This window comes from Poecilia mexicana, unplaced genomic scaffold, assembly GCF_051168715.1.
Source record: "Poecilia mexicana isolate PSO_F unplaced genomic scaffold, ASM5116871v1 scaffold_23, whole genome shotgun sequence".
NCBI lineage: Eukaryota > Metazoa > Chordata > Actinopteri > Cyprinodontiformes > Poeciliidae > Poecilia > Poecilia mexicana.
The window spans coordinates 7321321-7348040 of NW_028263392.1; the positions used below are offsets into that span (position 1 = coordinate 7321321).

The 26720-nt window shown below is 41.0% G+C and overlaps 1 long non-coding RNA gene across 1 annotated transcript in view; it reads left to right on the plus strand.

Moving 5' to 3' along the window:
• The window catches only part of LOC106906623 (uncharacterized), an 85439-nt gene extending 59022 nt beyond the window's left edge, over positions 1–26417 (plus strand). The window contains exon 3 of the long non-coding RNA XR_015762132.1: positions 25901–26417. This is a non-coding gene — a long non-coding RNA (uncharacterized LOC106906623). The remainder of the gene's footprint in view (positions 1–25900) is intronic.
• Positions 26418–26720: the final 303 nt, after the last annotated feature.

Consider the following 26720-nt stretch of genomic DNA (forward strand, 5'->3'; position numbering starts at 1 on the left):
GGGAGAGCAGGGGAGATGTAAAAAACGCTGTCAGATAGCGCTGTCACAGAGGCAGGGAGGAAATTCTGCCTCGTTTTTTTTTTTTTTTTTAAACCCTTTTTCCTAACGGCGGCACCAAGCGATGAGAGAGGATAACGCCTGCCCAGCTAATTTGGGTTATGGTGGTAAACGCAGGCCACTGCACTAGAAAGATACCACAGGAAAGGAGGGAGAAGGATGAGTGAGTGCATGTGTTGGGATGAAAGACGGCAAGAAAAGGAAGGAATAGCAGAGCTGCGTTTGTGCCATGGTATCATTATTTTGTCCAGGGGGAATTTCATACCACAGTCTATCACCATTAGGCTTCTAGATCACTTATTTTTTTTAATGTCAGTCATATGATTTTTCTGTAACTGCAAGCTGTTTAGAGATGCACTGATCAAAGACTGATCTACAGTCTGCAGTATTTGTAAAGAATTTGACATGCAAATATCACACAAAGATAACTTGTACAGATGGGAAAAAAATAGTTTCCAAAAATGATTTTTATTTATTAAGTTGATGAAGCATCTTTGCTCAATGTGAAAATATAATTGATTGCCTTCAACCAAATTTACACCATCCAAAAACAGATCCTACCCCCAAAAAAAACTACAGGCCTCACTTGTCACTCTATACAAGTGACAAGTATTGTTGATCAGAGTTCACAATTCAACAATGAGAGACTGGGCAAAAATGGCGTCCATGACAGAGCTCCAATGTGAAAAAACACTGCTGACCAGAGAGAACACAGATGTCCATGTCACGATCCCCCCAAAAAGAGACTTGGGTAGTGTGATGTTATGGGGTTGCTTTGTTGCGTCAGGGCATTCACACTGGGCACAGCTGATGAAACCATGGATTCTTCTCTTTAGCAGAAAATCCTGATGGAGAACATGTCACCATCAGAAGCTGTTTTTCCATTACTAATATGCGCAAAACCTCGTGGATGTTCTGCTAATGTCGAAAAGGCACAATTATGCAATTGCTGTTTCCATTAAATAAGAAATGCAATAAAATAACACTTGAATAAGTTTGTTCATGCAATAAGTTATTAAACATCATGCAGCACCATAACTTTCCTATCACCACCTAATGTTTCCTTAGTATTTTCCGCCTGTAGATTACATGATAAGTTGATTACATGCTGGTGTGATGCGAATAATTGCAGTTTTGCGAAATACACTAACCTTCATTCATCATATTGCGAAAACTTTTTACTGAAATATCAGTTTCATGAGTGCCTGTTCTCAGCATTTAGGATGCTCTAAACTGTGAACCAATCACTAGTAGCCAACATTGAGTCTTCTTCCTTCAGTATCAACTTCCACACTGAGATGTTGATATGCGTTCCCTGATCAGGAAAAGATCTTTCTTTCTTTTTTCTTTGTTTTTGTAGTTTCCAACCGGTTGGTCAGGATAAAATTGTCACATTCTGGTCACCAGTCAATTTCACCGAGCATACCTACTTTTGTTTCATCTACATCCGTTCATACTGTTAATCTCTTCATACAAGTCTCCCCCCTCCCTCCCTTCTCTTCTGTTACAGAGCCGTAACTCTTCCTATTATGGGTTTTGTTTCTAAGATGAAATCAACTGCAGGAGCCACAATGTGAGCAGTGGATTGAAAACACCCTCTCATTAACTGTTGCCCAGCCTTCAGCGGCGTGCCGTTCGTAAATGTTGGGAATTGCGAGCGGAAAAGGGCAGAGAGGTAGGCGAAGGATGAACCAAAGAGATTCGAAGGGGAGAAAAGGGGGAAAAAAAATAACACAGGGAGGAGGAAATCTTTGGAGCATGACAACGAGGGAGATTAAAACTCCTTTCCCCATTTCCACTTGGCCCTGTTTCTGCATGTGTGCAGCCTGCACATCTGTACCCTTTTGTCTTAAATATCAAAGGCGGCAAAGGCGCGTTAACGTTTCAGTAATTCAAAAGTTACAAGAGGAGGACATGGGAGGGTGAACGGTGCAATGAAGAAGTTATCAAGCTGAGAGAGACGGGGGTTTGTGTTTCTTCCTTTCCTTCTTTCTTTCACAGCAATGCTCAGGGGAACTGTTTGCCATCTCTTGTTTTGGACCGTTTAGGGGCGCCGCTGTGCAACAGGGTGAACTCAAAGCCCTCAACAGGGAGAAATGCCGTCCAACTGCACAATCAGAAAGGGAGGAAAAACCATAGAGGAGACGAAAAGAAAGCAAGACGGTGAAAGGAGGAAGTCAAACGATAAAGCAGCGACTAAGATGGGGAAAGAAATGTATATATCGGGTAACCTGAATTGAGGCAGACAGGCGGGCAGGCAGGCAGGTTCAGTAAGGGGTCCTTGTCACTAGTGTCAGCAGCGAGGTTGAAAACAGAGACAGCAGCACCGAGGGCAGGCTAACAGTGACAGGACCTCCGCTGCAGCCGTGACGGCCAGCTTCACTGGGACCTTAATTGGTCCTTTGATGTTGCTGGAAAAGGTGGTGAAGTCGATGGAAATGGGATCTGTCCCCCTCTGCTCCCATATCATTATATCACTGTGTATTCTGTGTTTATTTATGAATCGGAACCCTTTTTTTTTTTTTTTTTTTTTTAACGCTCCTGAAGGGGCAACCTATTTATTGCTACTGTCACTTTTTTTTTCACATCGTCCTCCTGTTCAGTTTCGTCTTCTCCAGTCCTTGATTTTGGATATTAAACAGAGGCAGGGTTAGATTTTGAAAGACTTTTTTTTTTTTTCCCCAAATGTTTTAGTCTCTTTATCCCATTTAAAGCAAACAAAAAAGCTCTAATACCAGATTTCTTCAAAGTTTTTCAAACTGGGCTTCATAAATGGGGCCTTTGTGATTTTTGCACAGGAGTTTGTCTTTCATCATTTCTGATAGATTCCTATCACCATTTCGCATTTGTTCTCAAATTTATTTTGATTTAGGAATGATCTTGCAAGCTTCATGTAGTCAGAGCTTCCTTTTAAGAGACTTTTTGCACTTATATTTCCCCAAATGGCTCTGTTGGACATGATTATTTAAAAACTGCTTTCGCTATCAGCTTTCTTTGTCTCTCGATAACAGTTGTTTGATCTTAAGTATTCAAGTAGGACGGAAAGCGAAAAAGAAGATATCCCAGAGTCGCTGTAAACACCATCCTACTGATAAGGAAGTGATTTTTAACTCTTTGATTGCAGAACGGTTGGACTCACACTAAACTAAGGAGTTAATGGATGTACGCGTTTTATTATTTCATGTATGTTTATAGCTTAAACATAGATGTTTTACATCAAGCCTGACAACTCCTCAGTTCATACCTGACTGAAAGGGCTGCATGTGATCCTGTTTTATTTATATTCACTTTATGTGCTCCTGCATGGCCACATGAAGGCGGCGTAAAGGGTGAGCCGTGTTAACGAGGAAAGAAGGGTTTGTTTGCATATGGATGCGTGTGTGTGTGTGTGCGTCGTGTGTGTGTGTGCGTCGACACCCCTGCTGCCTCTGCTGATCAAATGGCGCAACAAGGGTAAGTCCTGCTAATGTGGGGAGCTGTTTAGAGCCAGGAACTCCTTTTGAAATGATGATGATAATGGATTCAGTCCTCTCATTAATGGAGTCCGAGAGCTCATTAGGCGCCAACAAACAAGCTGGCGCAGGAAATGCCAAGTACCCCCATCTGCCTCTGTCTCCCATTTCATCCATGGATGTGACCATGTTACTGTCATTTAGCTCAAACCCTCCTATTCCTCTCCACAGGCACAAACACACAGCGGGGGGGCGGGGAGCACACAAGCACACACCGACAAACACACACACACACACACACAGAGCTGTATTTTCCAGTCCTTAGCCTGATCTACAGTACCCAGCCTCCCAGACAAAACTTCAAAGTCGCCCAGCCTTGGTGCACTCTGCTGGTACTCCCTGGGAGACGCTGGGCTGTGGGGTCATGGGATCAAGAGGATTGAAATTGATCCTGTCTCTTTGGTCTTGCTCGGCTCTCTTTAGCCTCTTGTCATCACGCTTAGCACCCTATAGAGGCCGTGCGATGATCCACCTGCAAAAACCCGAGAGGGGGGGAGAAGAATAAAAAATAAAATAAAATAAAATCCCATTTTTGTCGTGTTTTCCTCTCGCTGCCTTCTCGGATTAGAATTTCTCTCTCTCTCTCTCTCTCTCGCTCTCTCTCTCCGCCTTCGTCCGCATGAGCTGACAGTTACAGAGCGCCGCGGCACCTCCACGGAGCCGGCCGTCCTCACCTCCGCATTCCATCTAGGTCACTTGTCGTTGTGCAGCGTCATTTTTGGGGAAGCGAAAGGGGAAAAAAAGGTATTCGTTACCGGGAAAGGGGATCAGTGCGAATGAAGTCCAAGACACATTTGTTCGTCTGGGCACGTTTAATCACTGGTCTCTTGCGTTCTGTGTGTGCGATGGCTCTGTAGCTGCCTCGTTCATAATTTTAACCTCGCCATCTTTCCTCATCTCACTCAGCTGTGACAGCTGCAGCGCTTCCATGAGCAGAAAGCGCACTGATAGGTGGATAAAAAGTCATCCTTTGGGGTGGGAACTTTTCAGCTCAACAGGCTGCTGGAAGAAAGGATGAGATATTAGATGAGCTAGAATAGAATCAACTTCATGTTCTGTGCTGTTGACACCACTTAAAGACAGATTACATCCACTTACTTCCGTTTATTGCGGTTGTTTTGAAATAGACCAACACAATAGTAAAAAATACATTTTTAGGACAAAAACAGAAGTAATTGTGCTATTCTTTACTCTGATAAATATAAATTAAATAATTAATCTGACTGAATTTAAAGGTAAAGTTCAAGGTTTAGCCCAGAAAGTTTGCTAAGCCTGGTGGTTGAGTGTTAAGGTAGTCATTCATCCAGCAGCCCGTCATGTTTTTCAGTTAAAATTTGTTTTAAGGTTGACAGGAAATTTGAAAATATCACTTGATAATTATGTGTTTTTGAATGATTAGAAGATTAATACCTGAACACCAACAATAAAGTCTTAAAAAATGCAAACATTTAAAAAATACTTAAGTAATTAAGCAATGCGTAGCCTGGTGGGGGCACAAGTAAAGTCTGGTGGCCCGCCAGGCTTATAAAACACAGGGAAACCCTGAAGTTTATACAAAGAAAGGCTGCCTTTGTGTGACTTAATATTAGTATAAATCCAGCTGTTCTGTGAAGGCCTCAAAGAGGGCAATCTTAAATCCTAAAATCCTGAAATCCTAATTTTAGAAAATTATTTATAACTATTTTGAATTGATCTGTTGTCCAACTAAAACACACATCTATGCATGAATTTTAGCAGTATGAATACTTTTGCAGTGCACACTATCATTATGTTAATAAAAAGTATCACCCAAACAAGTCCCAATTCATGCAATGTGAATCGAAATTTCTTGCTTCCATGCTGCACTGGAGCATCAGATCCAAGAAATAAGACCTCAGAATTGACAGTTAAAAAGTCTTTAATGTCTGCTTTAATCAAGCTGCTATCTGAGCCCAACAAGAGCCTTCCATATGCAGTGCATTACAAAAAGACATATTGAAGATGACTAAGTCTTATCTTTTACTCCATTCCCTCTCCATCAAGGAAGGAAGTGATAGCTCCTTGTCAGGGAGGAGGAGAGATCAGAGTAGGAGCTCCCCGAGAGCGGAACTCACAAGGGTCCACTCCAGCCTCATAAGGGCTCTGTTATCCACCATAATGATACACAGCAGAGTTATCAATCACCGCTTGCCATTCTTTAACTAAAATGCATTCGAAACTTTACCCCTCTCCCATTTTAATTTTTTTTTGGCGACATTTTTTCATCGACTATTCATTCATTAAAAAATGAAGCGAAATAGCACGGCTGTGATAAGGGGAATGCGTTTCCTTCTCGCCCTTTTTGCATTATAATTATGGGCTTGAGGGATATCAATTAAATGTGTCCAATTACAGAATGCTTCACAACTAGAATATGAAGTTGCGCCTCTTTTTTTTTTTTGATCTATTTACTTGCAGCCGAGGCAACAGAGACGAAGAGGCAGTGGGAAGTTTCAAAAACAGCCTCTGTTCCACATGAAAGGGGCATTTGATCATATTTTTTTATTTTTGTCTTAAAGAGAAAAGCTTGCCAATGAGGAGTCATTCCCCATTAAAGTCAAGCAAAATTATCAGGCCTGCATTAAGGAGCTTTAAAAAAAGAAAAGAAAAAAAAAGAAGAGATATGTATCATGCATGTGGATATGCATAAACATGATGGAGGAGCTTAAGTAGAAAATGAGATCTGATGCCGTAGTGAAGAAGAGAAAACCGGCGTGCTCAGAATGCATTTAAATTTAAATATTCATGTCATTATAATTCTGAGGAATGTGGAGCGACCGTATGATATTTTATTGAGGAGGTTTTAAAAAATGAATGCTGTCCCTACTCCTTAATAAAAATCCCAGGCTTTCACTCGCGGTAGTCAGTCTGAGTCACAGAGTCTCCGGTTACGAGGTGGGACAGAACGGGTGTGGTCAGTAGAGGAGACAACCGGTTGCTTGTGAAATTTTTGTACGTGACACCTGCAAAATATCAACACAGTCTCACTTTCGTGACATTTTATCAACCACTTTTTTTTTTTGTGTATGACAGAGAAAGAGAGTAAAGACGAAGATGGCGTATATGTTTTTAGAAGTTTTCGCAACTTAATGTCTAGAAAGTGTGGCTTGAATTTCTTATTCAGACCCTTTTGCTGTGGTTGCAGCTTCAAGTCATTCTGGGAGTATCTGCACAAGCACGACACGTCGAGAGAGTGAAATCTTGTCCCGTTATTCTCTGTACAACAGCTCAAGACTGGATGAAGAGCATCTGTGAACACCGGTTTTTAAGTCAGATGGATTTCCGTCTGGATTTTGACTGAGGCATTCAAATGCATGAAAATGCCTCAATCCAAAATATTCCATTTTACCTCTGGTTGTGTGTTTTGGGCTTTTTGTCCTGCTGGAAGGTAAACCTCTGCTTGTGGGGTGCATAACTAACAGCTGATTTTTCAATAGATTCCCTAACCTGAGCCATCTCTGTTGACTGTCTTAAGCTTCTTGACTGTTTTTATGATCAACACAGCATGGCGGATGGTGTGTTCAGGTTTTGTGTGTGTGTTTCGTGTTAAAAGACATTCTTCATAAAGATCTTTGCATGTAATAAAGAGAAGCTTACGGCTGTAATGTGACCAAGTGTTAATATTCAAAACTTTTCCAGTACCATGAGGATATTGATCTAGACTGCAGAATTAAGGATAACTTACTAAAATTATTTTTGCATGAATCCATAAATATTGGTTTTATGTAGTGCCTCCACACAAAGTTTTCTTTGGGGAGGGGAAAAAAACACCCTTTATTCATTTTGTTGGAGAAAAAAAAATCCAGTTTCTGTTATTGTGAAATTATCCCTCCTTCCTTCCCTTGGCAACTTCTGATCCAAAAAAAAAAAAACGAACGCTTACAGTAATCAGCCATCATTCAACTCAACCAATTTAGTGCCCAAGAATTAAAACTATAATGAGGCCACTTCCAGTGTTCATCTACTCAAAACATCTTGTGCAATGAAATCATTATGTTCTTAGTCTCCATTTCAAACAAATTTGACCTGGAGGAGGATCCCGTCCAATCTTGATCTCCCTCCAGCCAAATTAAAAATGGTGAGGAGATAGATTGAGAGAAGGGGCGGGGGATGTCTCAGTGGTGATATTGTTTGACAGGCAGGGGAGGCATACCCTGCACACAAAGACTCTGGGCCGTTTTGTGGAAGAGTGGTTTGCTGGCGATGGTTTGTGCTGGTGCCACACCAGGTGGGGATAAACATCCCGCGCCCCTCTTCATGCTAATTATCTTTTGTTTGCCCTCAATAATCCCGAGGCCTGGTGTGCTGCCTGTAATGAAAACCCTGAATCACAAGGTCTACATTGAACGTAAAAAAAAAAAAAACAATGCCGTTGTCATTACCACATCATCAAGCCATGATCAATAATGGATGAAATGCACATTAAGTGTGGAGAGGCAGAAGTTTATGAAAATGACTTGTGTGACCAGATTAAATTAGAACTATTATTACTTCGCTTTTTTGATGTAGTGCGTCTGAGTAATTACAAAATGTTTTTTTAAAAAAGAAAAAGAGTGAGAGGGAGGGAGGGAAGAGATGAGGGAAAAGCAGGGAGTTATTAAATTGAATTTATGTTAAGTCTGCAGCATTGCTCCAAATAGCACTTCCTTAATTTCCTTCATTTTTTTAAAGTAAGACCCTTAGAATTTGAATAAGGCCCAGTCACCTAAAAATACCATAGGAAATGATCATTAAACGCAACAATGTTGTTCTCTTTAAATATACTTCTAATAGGGCTACACCATATATCAAGAACAATCCACTTCATCCACAGAAATATAGACATCTCTAAACTTCCCAATGCTCCGGTGAGCACTGTTGGGGCCACAATCTGGAAGTGGAAAGGAAAGAAAAAGAGGAAAAAAGTTTAGAGGAGGAGTAGCACAGTGCATCATCCCAAACACACTGTATCAACAGATCTAGGATCTAAATAAAATGTATGAAATGTGATATAACCAAAAATGCATTTCTACTAAGTTTGAGTAAATATTGTGTTCAAAACCTAATCCCAGTGTGGTTTCACATCATTTCACGTAGCATAATTTATGGAATTTTTGTTTTACATAGATTATTTGGGTTGCTTTCGACATCTGGTGTGGATTTTATGCTAATGGCTTCATTAGAATTTTGTCCAATTAGGAAAAACGCTGACGTAGTCGAAACTTACTTTCCCCTTGTACATTCCTTTGTGTTGAGTTGTGGGAGTCGGTGTGTTTTTGCATTGTGAATTTAAAAAAAAAAAAAGTGTAATAGCTGAGTTATTATGCACAAATCTTCTGGTGCCACTTTTCTTTGTCCCTGACAAAGCTTTACGATTGCCATAAATCTCTCAGCCCAAAAGTGTTGAAACCTGCTGCTCCATTAGTTTACAACTCCACCCAGGCTTTTTTCCCCCTCCGTTCAGAGAATACACCAAGACAAGACATTGGTTATGGATTACACCCATATAAATCACAGCCTCCTTCATCTCGGCTCTGATAGAAGCATGTCATGGTGAATAAGCCAAACAAGACGGACCCCTCCTCTCCTTACCTCTCCTCAAGAGGCAGCATCTGCGTCAACATGGTGTTTTCCGATAAACCCAGTCAAAGGCTTTGTCAGGGGGATTAGGGCACTGGAAGGCAGGGTTTTGGGAGCTAATTATCTGTATGTTAATGGGACGCTGCCACATTATTCTGTGTGTTGTTCCTTGCTTGTTTGCGTGTGTGCATGCATGCGTGTGCGCGCGGACGGCAGATCAAGGAGGAGTTCATGCCGGAGAGGGAGGGAGTTTCTCGAAAATGACATGTACGACGGTGATTCTCATTTGTTCAGGGGAAGTTTTCAAACTGTGGAAACGATGTTATTACACTTTTGCCACAATCGTGCCTGTGTAATGTGCTATTTGCCATGCCGGCCCCGGATTTCGCAGATGGAAATTAGGGGGAGAAAATTGCCACTAACTACTCAATTACGGCGCTTGATGGTTAGGCTGACCCCGGTTGGCAGTGGTGGCAACACAGAGCCAATCACCTTCCTCAGATGGCATTAAATTAGAATAGGGAAGAAGGACAATTGCGCATATTCATCGGAGAAAGACATTCGAATTACCTCAGATGCTCTGGCTTCATATTGAACAATTAAGTGCAGCGATGGGATTTTATGGGATAGTTTGCAGGCAAGGCGTTGTGCTGGTGTGGCGAAGACACTGCAGGAAGAATCTGTCCTTGGATTTTCAATACAACAATTAAAGGGGACGTTTGGTAATTTGGAGATTGCAAGAAAGCCTGCATTGTCCATTAATTCTCTGACAATTAGGGAAACACTGATGTGGTTGAAAATGTTTGGTATGTGATATTCATTAGCCCGTATGCCACTTATTCACGTTGGACGAATTAAGCTGCGAGCATTCCCGAGCCGCTGCTTTTCTTTTGAGGAAGTAATTTGATTTAATTCTTTCGAATGTTATTCCAAATCAAAAAAGTTAATGTTTCGAAGCCGGCTCCCACCGCTCGCTGGCTTCGGTCTGTGCACTTAAAAAATATTTTTGATTTCCTGCGCTGCTCTTGTCTTAATGTTTATGCTGAACTTGCAAGGAGTAAATTGAGGTATCGTGCTTATGATCGGGATAATATTTCACGTTTAAGTCGATGTTTGCGCTGCGTGTGTTGTGTTTATCCAGCTGGGAAAGATGATCCGTCCACGGCTGGAAAGTGTAATGCAATTACCTGATTTGTTTTCCAAAGATCACTCTCACCCCATCGGAGGGGCGCAGGGTGGGGGCGACATTTAAAACCACAGTGCATTATATTCTTTTCCACCCCTGCACACCAGTTGGACAAGAGACGGTTTGTTCGGTTCCACTAATGCACACAGTATCAAAACACCAAATTTAGAAACCACCCTCTGTCTGGAGTTTCATCTCAAAACTGTTAAACTGAGCATAGAAATTGGGCACTTTCTCCAAACAGGAGATCACAGCTTCGTATTTGGAGCCAACGTAAACCAGAGCCAGCAGTGGCAGCAGCAGGCCGCTGCGGTTTCACCTGACAGCTTGGAAGTTGGAGGATCCTCCTACTCATGTTCTGTTTTTCTCCATCTGAATCCGCCGCATCTGCAAGTCTGTAATCAGTATAAACCACAGTTTAGCTACGACGTGTTTTCCCCTGCCAAGGGTTCACATGTGTTTACGTTGTAGTGGCAGACAAAAGCTTCGACTAACTGTACTAGGGGGAACAGCGTTCTGGCAGCCACCGAAACCACTGGCAGGCTCAGTGCACATTTATCTCATCTATATCGCTAAATCAATGGCAGCTTTCATAAGTGAAGTAAGTTTTGCTCGTAACTTTTGGCTCTTTGAACTGTTCGTGTTTGTTTGTTTGCAGTGCCCTGCAAAAAAAAAAACAATGTTGTTTCTTCTTAGTCAAACCATAATTCTGTGTATTTTAATAGTGCCATAAGATGTAGATAAACACAAAGTAGTGCATGCTGTCAAAGAATTTGGCGAAAACAGAATCTGAAAATCGCAGTTTGCGTTTATTAGGAGCCCTAATAGTGATGGGCTACATTGTGATGGAAAAACTGCACCCTGAATGCACCGTCCACATGTAAAGCATTAATGTTCAAAAGAACTTTTACATTTTCTTTCAAATGAAATTCTAAAAGGTGTGGACTGCATTTATATTTAAACACTTTATTCTGATACTCTTTAACAAAATGGACTGACTGTTGCCTTCAGAAGTCACCTAATAAATAAGTATATTCAGTATGTGATTTAAATGATATAACTGCAGCTGGTATGTGAAGTCTTTAGAGGTTTGTTCAAGAACAATGAAGGAGAGAAATCAAGACAAAGGAACACACTGGGCCAATTGCTCTGATCATTTGAGATCAAAATTTAAATGTTTGCCCAACATGCAGATCGCTATGTGGTGGAAAAAGTAACACTGCGCCTAACACTTTCCCTTTGTGAAACACAGTGGCAGCATCATCATGATGTGAGCTTATCAGAAATGGAAGCTTTTCAGAGACAACAGGAAGACTGATGAAGCTAAATGCAGGACAATGCTAAAATAAAACATGTTTTTCAATCAAAGGATCAGGCTCCAAGAGGGAAATCATCCTAAACATGCTGCAAGTCCAATAAAGGAATGTTTTATATCCAGTCATATTCCTGTGTTAGAAAGGCCCAGTCAAAGTCCAGACCTAAATTAAATTGCACATCTGTTGTAAGAGTCAAGAAAATGTTCCACAGATGCTCTCCATCCAATCTGATTGATATTTGGCTACTTTGTGAGAAAGGATGGACAAATATCTCTTGTTGTGTAAAGCAACTGAAGATAAACTTAAGACTCAGAAGGCAGAGTATAAATGCAAACCACATGTTCAGATATATAATATATATATATATATATATATATATATATATATATATATATATATATATATATATATATATATATATATATATATATACACATACCATATTCCCTTTTACTTTACACTGCTTTATTCTGGTGTATTATACAAAACTGAAGCTGTTGGTTGGAGGTAAAATGTGTGAATAAGCCCGTATTTGTGCACACTCAAAGTAATGGAGTACGCACAAGAATCTGAAATATGCAGAAATGCTGATAGAATTCTAATCTGTTGCCTTGCTCTCGCAACTTAAGGCTTTTGCTGCTATAGCAGCAAATCAGTTTCATCCAGCGAGGGCACTTTCGGTAGGCACCTTCACACACTCCTAAACACACATATTTAAACAAACAAAATTATTCCTAGCTGAATCTGTAATACCACTGATTCAGTGACTTTTTAAATAACTTTTTTCTTCCTTTTTAAGTTTTTTTTTCTCGGCCCCGGCTGTTTGCTTATGCATCGTCACCAGAGGGGCAAAAAGAACATACCGGCCCTCCTTCCATATTCAGTAGGTGTAAGACATCAAAACATTTTTATCATTAAAATGCTTACCATTTGTGGCCTTTGTAGTGCAAGAATATACAATAGTTTTAAATCTCCCCATCCTCCCGGAGAGCAAAACAAAGAGCGCTATTAGTTCTTTATAGTAATGGAACGGCATCCCAAGGTTCTGCGTAGGGACATACCTTTTGGGATCAATTATGTGGCCACGGGCTCTTTTTGAAAGAGCTGCACCTGATTAAAACTCCGCCGGTTTCCCAAGGTCCCTTTGTCTGGAGTGCCGAGGCCCTCGCTGCGGCTATTTATTAGCATATTGTCTTTTAAAGGTCATTGTCTGTTTTGCAAAGCCCCACTCTGTCTACAGTGGGTTAATGTCAGATTCACTTGCCATTGTTAAGCAGAGTTCTTTTAAATGTGTAAAGTTGTCTTTTTTTTCTTTTTTCTTTTTTTTTTTTTAACCACCTCTTGGACAGCTGTTGATGGATGCTACAGGAAGAGCCCGCATCCTTGCGGGCAGTTCTCCAGCTGAACATCGTGGGTTGCTGTCACACCCAATAGGACCTTTCTGCAGCTTTTTTACATTTCTTTCCACAACCTCACTGGCGAGGAGCCTCCCAAAACGTAATGCGAGCTGTTATCTTTGTCTGCACCAATTGTCTCGGCGGTGCCTTGACAAAAGAAGGCAGCGTGTTGAACACTGGCACACATCAAAGAAGAGCCGTGGAAAACTCGGACTGGCTAGCAGGGCTCAGTGGGGTACACGGTGGAGCGTTGAGGGCTTTGTGCAGAAGAAGCTGTTGGAGAAGGTGTTAATAGAGAGCTGAGCGTAGAGGGTCTCAGTGGTGCAAAAAGCAGAGGAGACCTGCCCGTTTGCCTCAGATGTGGTAAATGCTGGCTCCCCATCGACTCCATTAGAGGTTCATCTGGCTTTTACGTCAGGGAGCATTAGGAGTGTATGATGCGAGTTTAAGAAAAAAGGGAGAAGAAATTCCATTTGAAGGATGGGTTTCCGTTTTAAATGTTTAGCTTTTCTAAAACTGTGTTGGCGCACATGAGAAATCATGGGTAACACTTTTAAAACGAGCAAAAATCTTGCTTTGTCTTTGCTTACTTTACTGCTATAGTTACTTTGAGAATTTTGCATTGGATCTGGGTTGCATTTGAAAGCAGAGTAAATAAGTCAATGAACATTAGCTTAATCACAAACACATAATTGACCTGTAGTGTAATTTCAATGAGATTATCTTTAGTTTGGGGGGATATGAGGCCATGACTGCTTATGTAAATCTGAAGAGTCTCTTAGATAGTGAGCCAGTGTTAAGAAGGGCAGGGAAACAAACCTCTGCTCTCTGAGAAATGAAAGGCAGACTGATATTGTACAGGTAAAACTAGGATGGAACCAGGGGTGAAAGTAGTTTTAAATTCTTGGAGGTACTATGACAAAAGTATGTGTATATATATATATATATATAAACTGCTTCTTCTTTGTGTGCTTTGGAATTTCTGTGCTGTTTAATTTTTTTGCAAAGCGATAAAAGCTGGGTAGCTCTTGAATTGCTACAAAATGGAGCTATATTTCCCTCAACCTATTGACTGGCAATGTTGTCGCGTTGAGATGCCATGAGACCTAAATTCTGAACATCATGGCATGGAGTGCATCCCCGTTTTCCATGTCTGGCATATAACCATTCATTTTAGCTTTTAAACTGGTTATATTGATCCTGTGTACAGACATATTGATAATCAGTAGCCTAGCATCATGACCTGTTTGTTCTGAAGGTCCTGCAGCTTCCACTTCATCTTCCTAACATGGCGCCTCCTCACCCTGACTCTCATACTGACAGGAGGAAACACAGAGCTCTGTTAGGTTAAAAGCACATCTTCTGAAGTTGGCATATTTTTCCTCCAACAGGATCCAGAGGAATCACCTCAAACCAGACGTTGGACTGGATTTTATTTCAATGTCATTTGTGAATGTTACAGCTTCATTTTCAACAGTGGAGCTATTTAGATTTGAAAAATGTTATTATTTTGGAGAAAATCTCAACATCAATATTTCCACTAAATAAGAAGCAAAAAAAAATCATTTGATAAAAGAAAAGCTTCCCAGACTCTGAGCTCAAAGCAAGATGCCAGAGAGCACCACACTATTTTTTTTTTTAAATTAGACAATTTAATTTCACATAATATCACAGTAGAAGTCATTTGTTTGTTAAATTCTTAATGAAACATATTTACTGTGTTGTTTGTTGTGGATGACGCATACTCACATAGAACGAGGTAATTAGTCCAAGTTTGTCGTTTATTGAACATTCAGAAACTACAGTGGCTGTAAAGCACCAAGGCAAAGACGCATAAAATGGTAAAATACAGGCGCAAGGTAAAATAACCCTATTATTAACCCTAGATATTTCCAACTTTTGTTAATATCACCATCTATGAGCTCCAATCAGGTTTGTTACGTTCACAGGCAAGTTATCTCCACTCAAACAAGAAGCCATGAATAAATTGCTAAAAACAACTTGGGAAAATAACTTAAGTCACTCTGTTCAATACTCCCGTCCTTCACTTCCGACGTCCGTCATGGCGCCTCGAATGATTAAGTGACGCAATTGCAAAGGGTTAATAGTTTGAGTCATGCAGAACTGATTTGACCATTTCCATAGCAACAATCAGAAGCAAGCCATACAAACAAAAAAGGAATCGGAAGACGATACCCTTGAAGAGGCTGATGATGGAGAGAAAGATTTCTTTGATAGTGAAGTGGAAAAATCAGATGAAAGGTCAACGGATTATTCTGAATTGGAGAAAAAATTCTCCAATCTTGATGTTTTTAGTTCAAGAGATCCTGAGTATTCAGACTTGATTGAGTCTTTAAGCCCAGTTGAGTTTCCAGAGTCAGTTGAGTCTTTAAACTCAGCTGAGTGTCAGACTCAACTAATGCTCTGAGAAAAGAGCAAACTTCCTCGGCTGCGGACGTTAACTGTGAAAAGAAGACACTTAAGCCCAGAGGTCACGCTAGAAGTCCTTGCTGTACGATATCTTGAGTGACAGCGTGTTACATCTGCCGCGCTTTTTGATGTTTTTCTTTCCGATGCTTCCCTGGCTGGGGAAGTTTACTGTGAGAAGGCGACAAAAGAGTCTGAATACTCAACTTCTGCTTTGATGAAAATGGTATTAGAAGACAGGACATCTGAAGAGACCACTGTCCAGGTAATGATTTCTCCAATCTTCTCAAAGAACAAACATGGGTATGTGGATATGAACATCCCTCCAGCGTGTCCTGGGAGGGTGCCCTGGTGGTCCAATTCTCGGTTGCAGAAGCTGGCAGATTCCCTACAAGGGTAAAATTAAGACAGGATTAAAGTGAATACTCTGTATGCATAAAAAGTTAAGGTAAAGCTATTAATTTACTACTACTTTTCAATTATATGAATCTAAATATGTTAATCATCTTTGGTAGTGTCTCCAGGCAAAGGCTGAAATATACATAGCTCTATATTTTACCTGTTATCTACAAGTTATGTTTGGATAAGATGGCAGCAGTGTATATTGTCATTTACAGCAGGCGGTGATACAAGTCATAGACATGTTGTGCTACAGAGTGAGTTTCTAATTTAACCTTGTATGTCATTTCTATATGTAATACCTTTACATTTTTGCCTGATATATTATTTTTAGGTCAAGATCTTACATAGAGTATAAAACATATTGAATTTATGTTTGATTTTACAGAAATATTAAGAAATTGTTCAATAACATTGAGGAAATTTGGTTTTCTTTAGTTTAATTTGACCATTTCTTTAATGTGTGTTTAATTTAAAGATTTGGTATTGTATTGACTATTATTTGTTTAAGTTCTTGTATGTTTAATTCAGCAGTGGTCTGATAAGCCACTATAAGTTCTCCTCATGTCTTGTTTGTTAGGTCATTTTTGTTCTTGAGTTCTTTGTGTTACCACCCGAGTTGTAGTTTATGTTGACCTCAGTTTTGGACCCAATTCTTCATTGTTTATTTTTGAACTTTTTTGTAATAAATTAAGATTATTTTTGGATTCCATTCATTCCATTCAGCGTCTCTCTGGCTGGTCTATGTAAGAACCCTCACAAATATAAAACTTTACTCTTATTGCAGCCAACAGAAAAATAAAAATAAAATCAATCTTCCATTTTCAGTCGTTCTCACTCCATCCCAAAAAACAAACCAGTATGTTGCATGGTTGTTTAAGCATCGTCAAGTTAAGTATTTTACCTAATTTGTAAAACAAATAAATAAATAAGAGAGAGAGATCTAGCCATTTAAGCAACTTTTGCAGCAGAAATGGAGATGGGCAAATTGGCCTGACTGACAGTTGTTGCAGTAGCAGCGGTAAAGATCAGAGAAACAGAAAAAAAAATGTTTCAGATGGCAAAAAGTGATGTTGTACAATGTGGAGATAATTTTCTTTCTGTTTTTATGAGGATGAGAGTCTGACAGAGGCAAAAAGAAGAACAAAAAAATGTATATAGGTGAGCATTACATCTGACGAGAGATGAAGAGGCGACGGCGCCTTTGGTTTAAATGTGCTGTTCCTTAAAGTCTGCTTTTATGCAGAAGTGCCACTTTGACAAATTTATGGAGGAGTAAGGGAGATGATCTCCGCATTTTGGGTTCACAGGGGAACGAGACGCTCAGAGTTATGCATATCGTTGAAACGGAAGGACTCCACTCTCTCCTAGTGGGATGACTTTGCTTCCGACTCGGTCGGGACGGGTTGGGCTGATGCTGTGCAGATTGTTTAAAGGTTAATGTGTCACTTTATGGTCAATATAAGAACACCATCCACTGGGGGTCCCCAGAAGACGGTGGTGGTGTGTGCTCGTACTCCCCATCGGAGCCAGGCACAGCTGGAAAGGGTGGAAGGGTTTGTGTGTATGTGTATGTGTGTTGCGGTGGGGATCATGACTGACTTCAGGCACTCAGCTACAGCTGACTTTGATTAATTGGCCCTGCATTCTTCTGTCTCTCCACTGACAGAAAGGTAGACAACGTAGCAGTGCCGCACCACCAGTGATGATCCATCCCTCTTTTTTCCTCCTTCTTCTTGTCTCACTCTTTCTCCATCTTTATCAGCGGCTCCCTTCTTTATACTTGCTGTCAGCAGCTGAAGAAGACACACTCCACAGAGCTTTGCCGTGTTAGCTCAAATCACCAGGACACACAAAAGCACCTCCTAGAGAGGAGAAGGGCATAATGCAGTCCATTCTCTCTTGATGGAAGGTTCTGGATACGCATAACCTACCAATATGGGGGAAAAAAACAACAAAGTGGAGCTAAAGGAAGCAAAAATCTCACTGGTTGCAATATCTTTCGCTTTTATGACAGATTTAGCACAGCCTGCAAGTACCATGTGTCATATCTGAACTTTGTCTTTCCAATGGATAAACAGTTTGTTCTAAAGGCTTGGTTTTCAAGTGGCCTTACAGGAACTAGAGTAGCAGGCAGATGGTAAATTTTGGCATGCCACCATCGCAACGACTCTAAATCAGAGGAAGGAGTACACACCTGTCATAAGAAGAAAAGCATGGATTTTCTCTTTCCATGCTTACACTGCCTGGATTGGCATTAGTAGACTGCTTGTGTAGCAGGGGACATACCTTATAGTATCCAGTATGATGAACACTGGTTAGCTTTTTGTCATTGTACCTGTAGGCCATAAAGAGCTGACTAATTCTGTGCCTCAACTATTTCTGTGTTTGTCACTCACATGTGTAAGAGCTTTATACAGTTTAATTGTATTACGAATCACTTGATAAAATACAAACAGCAGTTAAGTGTAAATTTGAATTAAGGGGGGGAAAACTATTCAAACCAGCCTGGCTCTGTGTGGAAAAGTAATGACTATTAATTGCCAGTAAGTTTTCATGGTACCCAGAATTTGGTTTTGTCATCTGTGTGGATGAGTTATGGGTTTCTCTTCTTAGCAGAACTGTTTTCATTTGGCACAATTGGAAGATTTCTGAGCATGGATGACCTGATCAGGGTCACACAACAGAAACTTAGTTGGATTTAAGTCCACTTTGACTAGGCCAAAGTAAATCTGTAAAAATCAATGATCTTTGTTGTTAAAGAAGGAAGTAGGAGTTAAACAGGCTTTGTTAAAATGCAATTATGTGTAATATCTGCATGTAAAGTTAGCACGTTTTGAAAAGTTTTATTGTTTAAAACCACTGCAGGTTTGCTGATTTACTTCTATCCTCGCGGTGTGTTAGGCTTTGACTACCCGACAGGGAATACATGGTGTTAACATGCAGAAACAAGTGCCATGAAAGCCTGCCAAGTCTCCCTCTCCTCCACAACCCCCCCAAACCCCCAACAACCCTTTTCTTCCTCCTTTTCCTCCCATCCTTTATACCATCAGTGTTTAACCCTGCTCAATTTGCCCATCTGGATGAAACAATACTTGTGATCAGCGCATGTAATGGCACCTTATTAACCCCAATTACCACAATTAAAACCCTGCTGCCACTGGGCCCCTTTCAAGTCTTAATTAATCAGATGGCAGCCAAGAGGCCGCTCGGTGCCACCCCGTACGCGAGACGCGCTCGCTCGCGCGCACCTTCTCCCCAGCCCTGACCGACCATGTGGCCTCACTAAAAAGCACATCTGGTGAAACAAAACGTCTCCATGCTGGCAGACAAATGCCTCGACTTTGCAAATGAAAAGACAAGCCTCTCTCTTTTGCTCTCTCTCTCTCTCTCCCTTTCCGTCTCTGTGATGTGGGTATAATGAACATTACAAGCCCCCTTGGCACAGTGCCTTATTGGGAGGGTTTGGAAAGCTGCCCAGTTTGTTCCTCACTAATTGCTTAATTGATGCATTGTTTTTACTGATGATACGGATTTGCCCCCTCCCCTCTCCTCCCTTCCCTTCTTGCCATCGCACATGGATACTGATACAAAAGGAATTACACCCTATTAGCAAGTCATGGTCCCTTTCAGCAGACTGTATTAGAGACTTAAAACCATTGTGATGGCTTCCCTAATTGAGTGCAACCACTTGATGTAACATAATGTCATGTAAATAAAACCACTTCCCCCTCCTGCTCATGTTTCGTAAGCAGCTGCGAGAGACAAATGAATATCGGGCTGCTATAGCGCTAACAAGAGACCCGTTTATAGCCAGCGTAGGAATCGCTTAAAGATTACTCGCAGAGAGGCATTTTATTTGTTGGTTGGTGCATTAACTCTCATTGCTTTTCCCCATGGCAATAAAGTTGTTATGCAGATGGGGCCAGTCAGTTTAAATAGGAGGAATTTGGCAATAGGCGAAGGCTGATGCAGGATTTCCTACAGGGCTTAAAACCTTGAATAACAAGTGGTATATGGCTTCACCAAACCATTTATATATAAAAAAAAAAAAGTGGGAAAAAATGGGTAGCTTGCTCTAATTGTTTAATTTTTAGGAGCTATGGGTGGCAGTGACATGATTTTACTACATCTTTTGTGTTGGCAAGGTGAAACGTGTCTTAGCCTTCTTTCAGCTAGGAAATGTCGGAAATTATAGCACAAAATAGAATTCTGCATCCCAGAAGCGAAAACATGAATGAGACCATTGTTATTTCCAATGTTGGATTATGGGTCATCTTTAATGTATCGTTGGTTTTGTGAGGCAGAGAACTGTTGGACAAATCAAAGATGTGACAACTTGAGGTAAAGAGGTGAAACTGTTTTGGTGAATTTTGGTATTGATTCTTACTTGCTGTTTTTTTGTTTGTTTTTTGTTTTTTGTTTTTTTCAAGCATACTCAAATAAATTTTTTTGCATAAAATGGCTTTGTTGGCTAATATTTGATTGCAACATGGTCATATTACATGACAGGAAGCTGAATTGAGATTTGAATTAATTTCCCCGATCGCAGTATAAAGATTTTCATCACATAACTTATCATTCTGAAGCTGAGGATGTTGTATTTGAATCATTTAGATTTAATCATGATTATAGATTTTAGTTTAGAACCTGCGTAAATATTGGAATCTAAGTTGGGTATCAAAGAGCTGGCTGTGTTTAAACATACATCCCCCAGATATTGTCAGTATGGATCTGGTCAACTCATGCATAATTCTATATTACATGCAACCAGGAAGAACTCTGGTCAATTCTGAACTTTCTCCAGGATCTCAATAACACAACAGTTTATTTTTTTTAAGCACAACTTTTTAAATCCTCACTATACCTTTATACTGTTACCAAGTTCAAGGAGAGTTTAATTTAAACTCCAAGGGTTAAGTAAAGCAGCGTATTTGAAAGAAAGTGACTGCTTGTGGTTGTGCCTCTTAGGGGAGTAATGCATTATTTTTCTATGGATCTTGCTTTCCTCAAAATCCCGAGCTTGCACATACACACACGCGGACATGTCAACACACACACACACACACGTACACACGCATACACACGCAGGCTTCTGCATATTCCTACTGATGTGTAGGATAAAGAGGATGTTTTCCCCTCTGTCTGTGTGTTTGTCCCTTGCAACCTCAGAGAGCAATCCCTCTATGAGGGATTGCTGCCAAGAGGGGCCAGGAATCAGCCAGATGAAGGAGAGCCTGGTCCGTTGAGAGATACTGAAGATGCACACGCACACACACACACACGCACACACACGCTGAGAAATGCATGGTCACAAACAGGAATGGGTTTACACACCATACGCAGAAACTCACAAATACGGATACAAACATATATGTACACACACACAGAGGCACACATGCGCGCACAAACTTCAAGGCCTCAGAGAGAGTAAGCTAGAGAGAGTAGGATGTTATTTATTCATCAGTCTTTGTTGTAGTCAGGAGGCAACAAGCCCCCAGAGCTGTAAACACACAGAAACACGGGCCTCAGTGAGCCTCAACCCTGGGAATAACAAGCGGTCCCTGTATACAAGCAGGCACACACGCTTGTTTGGGATGCCGGTGCAAGCACATACACGAGTTAGGGTTTGTCAGAGCCCGGCGCGGCAAAGACAAGACAATATCCTCCTTGGGGCCGAAGAAAGATGGAGAGAGAAAAAAAAAAAGGCAGAGCACAATCAGAACAGGCTCTCAGCATTCTAAAGGGCGTATGTATGTAAAGGACCGTTACAAAATCACAAAAGAAGAGAAGATGTGATTTTGGAGCATGATGAATTGATTTTTTTATTTTTTTTATTTTTGTACTTCACACTCACTTTGTCTGAATATTAATTGAATCAGACGAGAAACTATGGGATGGAGGACCAGACAGGCAGGGAAATAATCAGTCTGATAGGGGGGATAAAAAGGAAGCAAAATTTGCTAAAAGACTGGGGACTGGCATTCCTGCTTAAAAATAGCACAACCTGCAAAAAGATATATATTTTGGTGCTTTCCAGAAGAGAACTAGATGGTGCTAGTATCTGCCTTAAGGTTGAAAAAAAGAGGGTGAAATGTTTAAAGACGACACGTATTTAAATAAGTGGGAAATGGAGCATAAGATCGATAGTTAGATCGGTGCTTTGTGTGCAGCGATGCGGGTGATGTATTGCTCTGTCATGGTGAAGACAGACGGGTACAGATTACTGTTTTGTCCTCAATTTTCTGGTCATTCTATACCTTCCTACCTTAGTCTGTGGACTAAAGCTTTGGGTAGTGCCTGAAAGAATGAGACTATGGACATAAGTGGCCAAAATGAGATTTCTCAACATGTCTGGACTAGAGAGAGGCTGAGAAGCTCAGTTACGCAGAAAGGGCTCCGTTCAGAGCCTCTGCTCCTCCTCAATGAGAGAAGCCAAGTGAGAGGACATCTGGTGGGACGACCTCCAGCGTCGATTAAAATAAATCCCAGCCTGGTTTTGTCACCATCTTCTATGATCAATAGCAACTTTGCATGGATATGATGCTGAACCAGAACAAGGTCGGGAAAAAATAAGACTAGAGGATCAATTGTAAAAATACCATAAAACATAATTGCTGTCCTATTTAAAGATATATCTACAAGGTTTCCAAACACCATAACACTAAAAATGTGTTCCTAACAGGTTTTGAATAATCTAAAAAAATACTGAAAGTTTATGTTCTGAATTGAGAATCGGCTGCGGTAGGGCCACCCAGAGAGAAATCCGTGGTACACAGGGAACCAGTGCCACCAGGGATTTGCTCCAAACAGCTGTTCACCACCACCTTGATTGTGTTTGTGAGCACTTTCCTCGCTTGCGTGTTTGTGCTGAACGTGGCTGTTTCCGCGTGTTTTCATCGCTCTAACTGCTTCCCGATTCATCTCATGATTTCTGCCACTCCAAGCACCCTCTCTCTCAATGCTCTGTGACCGAACACCTGCCGCACGGTAACCATTTAATGAGCAGCCCACCTGGGGGGTGAGGGTCCAGGGGGTGGTGTATGTAGCAGTAGTGGGAAGAGGAGGAGGAGGAAGGGTATTATGGATCTTTATTTTCTTTTTCCTCCACTGCTCCACCTCTGCCGAGTTAAAAGCCGTCAAGTATCTCTCCTCTACAAATGCATGACGGTGTTTGGCTTTGATTAGCTCCGCGATCGCCGAGCAGACGCAAAGCATGAGTGATGCATTAGGAAGACGAGGCACACATCCAAACATGCTCTTATATTCATGAGATTGTCATCATAGTTTACATGATCGGCATATTTACCATTTTCCAAAGGAGGGGGGGGGAAAAGAAAACAACAAATGGATGTCCTCCATGGCATTCTAAGACAGGAGTACCCACTCTTTCCATTATTCCCTCTCATCTCCACTGCTCTCTACTTGTTTTCACTCCTCGTTATTACTTGGCTTGTGTCGGGGGGGATATGAATGCACTTGAGCCCGTGTGTGTCTAGTGTGCTTTATTTTGGGCAGAGGTGATTTGTAGCCCGGGCCTCGGCTACAATGCACACTTCAAAAGACCCTCCAGGACGCCGTGCGGTCATCTGTGGCCCCGTGATGTCAGCGGGGCGAATTTCTGCTCCGCGCGGCATTAACCTACCATTTCGCTCATCCTTCTCATACATTATGTTCTTTGAATTTATGTACCTAATTAGGCCTCTGGGTTTACTCAAGCTGACTCTCCAATTTATTTGGCACATGTTCACTAAGGTACAAGCATTTTTATTTTTTTTAACTTTTGTTCACCGCCTTGCAAAAATACTTATACGCCTTGAACTTTTCACATTTTGAAACCTTCAACGTATTTTTATCAGGATTTCATGTGATGCACGTTCTTTTTTTTCTCTACATCGGAAAATCTCACGTGTATTTAGCTTCCTTTTTTTGTGTTGATGCTTCTGAATAAAATCTAGATGGTAAATAGTGTGTATAGTTTTATCGCAGTAATTGATCCAAGGCCTCAGAAGTTTGATGAAGGACATCAGTGATGCAAACAGCACCCCAAAGACCAGTGAACCCACAAGACAGATCAGGAATAAAGTTGTGGACATTTTTAACAGTGTAGGACAAAAACAACAACATTCCAAGCTTTCAACATCTCTTAGGGTTAGGCCATTTATTTCAACTTAAAGGTCAGACAATGTAAAGCATGAATTAGAAAGGCATCCCAACACAATCATACAAACTCTGACATGTGAAAGAAAGCCTCATCAAGCCATCAAATCTGACACTTTATGAAACAGTAGTAATTATTAACCTGTTAAAGAAAAACTGACCTAAAAACTCACATTTACATTCTACTAGAAGCCATGTAAGACACACAGCAAATATGGAAGGAGTTGCTACGACCAGCTGAAAACATCTTTAGATTTTTTTTTTGCCTAGCTCAAAGTGAAAATATTTTCCCCAAAGCAATACACAAGTTTCAATAGATTCCATCTTTCTTTCCAAGCAGTTTAAGTATTTTATTTGACACTGAAAAGCCTCCAGACTGACAAATGCACTCATAATATCCTGACAGCTGATCAAATGGGCCAATTTTATTTGTACATACACCACTGAAACGCTTACGCCAAGACAAGTTATGTCCTAAAGGAACGCCTGTAAGTGGGGGTGGGGGGATTTCCAAACAGTCACAATCAATTAGCAAACCAGATACATCCAATTAACTCGGATATTAGGATTTAACTGCACATCGGAGAGGGGAGTTTTACAAACGGTGAAATATTGATGATGTTTGTGTAAATGCCGTTTGCTTGTGCCTCTTTTAAACTCTTTATAATTCTAATGCGGGGTCTTTCGGACTACCCGCTGTTTGGGTTTGTTCCCGTTTAATGCAGAAGGGCGGGGAAGCGATGAGCAAATAAGCAAAGGCCTGCAGAGATTGCTAAGTCACGCTCTGAAGTGCAAATGAGCTGCTTCCTCTTTTGGTTCTGCGTGTCGAAACCAAACACGGATATTTATATATTAGCATACATGTCAGAGCTGCAGCTAAGAGAAACACATCAGCTAGCAAAACGAGGCCCCTTAATGAAATTAGTCCTCGGTTCTGCAAATTTTTTGCGGCACCATTAGTGCCGTGTGATATTCCAGGGCACCGTCGCTCACTAATGACCTGAAAACTCAACCGACAAAGTGTTGGACGGGCGAAAAAAGTTGGACGAGCCGACACCACAAGACAATTATGTGAAAAAAGAAAATATTACTCCCAGCTGCCCATCCGACTTGCACACACTGCGCCGCGTTTGAATTAACCGACTGTCGATGTTTATATTTGGGCCGAACTTTGCTGGAACCCTTTCACCTTCTGAAAAAGCTGCTGGCACAGCTTGACCGTCTTTTTCCTCTCTGCTGGAACAGCTTGAGTCGAGGTCTGATTAAAAAGCGCAGACATTGGCTGCGCCTTCCTGGGAGGTAAGAGCTAGCTAGGAGCCCAGGCCTGGGGGGCCTCGGGGAAATAAAGATTCGAATCGGAGCTGATTTGAGTAGATGAAGATGGAGCAGTAATTACAGACATTCCCAGATCTCAGCAGTAGATCCGGCGAGCCCAGACCCTTCGGCTTACAGGGAGGGTGATAAAGATGGAGCCCTGTGTATTGGGCGGGTGAGGCGTGCTGGATGATGAAGGAAGTGGGGAGTTACTCTGTCACTGATCCATAAAATCACATGAAATTGGACCCAGGGTAAGTCACTAACTGCGTGACATCTCCTGTCACGGTACCAAAATAAATGTATGCCATTTGAAACAGAACAAAGCAACTGTTCTGTATGTGTTACCAATGTAATTATGATTTCGGCGCACGCCTTTTTCCTCCCCCCCTCCCCTTGCTGTTATTAAAAATCATATTAGTTAAGCCTTTTGAGAAACCTCCACGATTCCTCTTAATTCTCGTATTTCTCTGGGCTACAAAAGAGAATCTGTCCACTCCTACCTTTCCAGAAGTTGTGATATTAAAAATTGTGGTTGGTTGTTCTTTTTTAAAGGTGCATCATGATTTGAATCGCCATTCCACCAAACCCCCAGACCTCCGTGCCTCCTCCGGGGTGACATTTCAGACAGGCCCCGAGGGCGACTGGAGGGAAGACATTGAACAAGGTAATTGCAGCGAGATTTCTCCTCACTAAATTAACCTCTGCTCTGAAATTCATTGGCAGCACCTGGCTCTGCTGTTCCCACGCTCAGGTGCAACAGGACGGAACTTTATTGTCGCATTTTACGAGACTCTGCTTTTTGTCACAGAGAACAAAAAAACAGGTTATTTGTACCCTGTTGATGAGTAAATAGCGAAGAAACATGGCTTCTTTGACAAACTGGCTCATACCTACAGTCAGATCAAATAGATGCAAAAGTTTATTACTGGAAAAAAAAAAAAAAAGAAGAGAACTGCTGTTTTATTTTGACTATTTGCCAACTTCAAAGTTTTTGGCAACCCTAATAAAGATTTTAGAAAGCCTTAAAAAAATCAAAACTCGAAAGAAAAGTATCCCACGACGAAAGGCTTTAAACATTAACTCACAGTATAACAATTACTGATAACTCTATTACAATCTGAGTTGGTCAAATAATCCAGAATCTCTGGAATCTGAAAATTAAGACTTGTGTTCACATTTTTACCAGCGAGGATGTCTGTGGAATCACCTAGAAAATCTTCAAAAGATAGAATGTTTAATTATTTTTACACTATAGATAGTTAGATCCTTAAAGGGATCCCTTATTTTAGAGTCTTAGTCTCTTTCTCCGCTTTCAATTTAATGGTTGTTATAATATTGTCTATTATTCTGCCGCCATCAGTTATGAAATAAA